Here is a 1,882-nt window from a genome sequence, read left to right on the forward strand (position 1 = left end):
GATAATTCTGGATTTTTATATTTTTCGTCATCTATGAGGAAAATAAAACTTTCTGTTTTGGGGATTTTTTGACGACGCCTCAGGGGAGTCGTCTAGTGGTATATATTGCATTCAGTCTGCAAAAATTCTAGAAATTGCACAGGCATTTCCACAGGAATGCAGTATGCTGGGTATGCAGGCCCCCCCCCCCCCAATCTGTTCCAGATGTATCTCAGGTATGCAATGGTGGAATGTAGGTCATACTTGCTCCCTGGAGGAATTTGTCCTTTGAAACTAGACAGGGAACTCTGCACAATGGATCACGTTGTCTTGGTTGTTATGTTATGTTATGAAGGATACATTTTCTTTTCTAGAGCTTGTTCAAGCCATACGCCACAGGCAGACAGGAAATACTTCTGTAGTGCTCAGCTGTAGGTTTAGGTCACTGGCAGACCATTGTGCTGTACCGGGGATAGTACATTTCTGCTGGCTGTAGGTTTATGTTACAGGTGGGCTAGTATATTGTGCCAGGGATAGTGCGACAGGGAAGTTCCAGTCTATTTCTGATTTGAGCTGTATTGTTGTACACCCAATCGTCGTCATGGCAATAATACATTTTTATTGCCAGTCTTGTTAGATTTTAATTTCAATCAAAGTTACAGTCGAAAATATGCGTAAAAATTGCATTTTTCTGACTTAATTACCAATAATTCAAAATCGAAGGCATTTTCTAAAAATCCCTAAATTAAAAATCTCGGGAAAACCATTGCGGTCATTTTGAGCCGTCAAGGAGTTAGTTTGGACTCTTCTTAGTTGCGATCTTAAACGATGTTTGCACGCATGTCATGCCGCACGGATAGCGGGAGGGTGTAATTGATACCGGTGTAAACAACACTTCTAATATTCAAGGTCACCAACACAAACGTCAGTAGCTTCGTTAAATTATAGGTACCAAACAACACGATGGTAAAATTTGGCCCCAAAATTTCCAGACTTCTATGGGGGATTTAGAACACGAATCATGTTCGATCTGCCGAGGTCGAACAGAACGCTGACGTGATCGAACAGAACGAGCATTCTATTGGAGGTCAACCGCGGTTATCCGCAGGTTGTTGAACATGCAGAAAACACCCTTGCTTTCCTGGGTGCCGTGCGTCAGAAGAAAAACTAACATTTTCGCAAATATAAAACGTTAAGCCTTTGTGGCGGTGACAGGGAGCATAAATTATGGAGATATAAAAGTCATTTGTATAATCAGAATATTTCATGGAGGTATGAGCTCTCTGAACTCTTGTTTGTTTGCTTCTGCTATGATATGGGGTGAGTGTGTTCTGTATCTTTGATGAAAGGATAGTTCCAGAAGTCGTGAATGTATTTTCACAATGTTTGGTCTGTGCGTAGAGGATGATGACAGCTTAAAGATGACATGTGCTTTATTATATTGGTTCCATGTAGTCAATGATGCCCCAATAAACAACCAGTCACCATATTTACAACATACACTTTTTGTTAGGTTGGCCTTCCTCCAATGACGTGAGGAAAATTATATTACAGTTGACCATTCATCAAAGTTTTAATTATGCGTTAGATAACACGCACGATTGCCCACCTGTTAATCATTCCTGGGTCTCCATTTGTTTTTGTAGAAGTCAACTCGGACACAAGGACAACAAGACGTGCAAAAACAAAAGGACCACACCTCTCCCTTCTCAACTGCAACCTCAAGTGACAACACTAATGACCGAATGCGCCGTCCACACAGGTAGGTACAGTGAATAGTATAGGGGATACTGGCTCTTTATTATTGATTTGGACTACCCTATAAGGCATACAAATCTCTGTGTATTGTAGAATGATAAAATAGACATTTTGTTATTCCTTTTCAGTACCCCGGAAGTACAAA

Source organism: Branchiostoma floridae, unplaced genomic scaffold (assembly GCF_000003815.2).
Source record: "Branchiostoma floridae strain S238N-H82 unplaced genomic scaffold, Bfl_VNyyK Sc7u5tJ_1499, whole genome shotgun sequence".
NCBI classification, from domain to species: Eukaryota; Metazoa; Chordata; class Leptocardii; order Amphioxiformes; family Branchiostomatidae; genus Branchiostoma; species Branchiostoma floridae.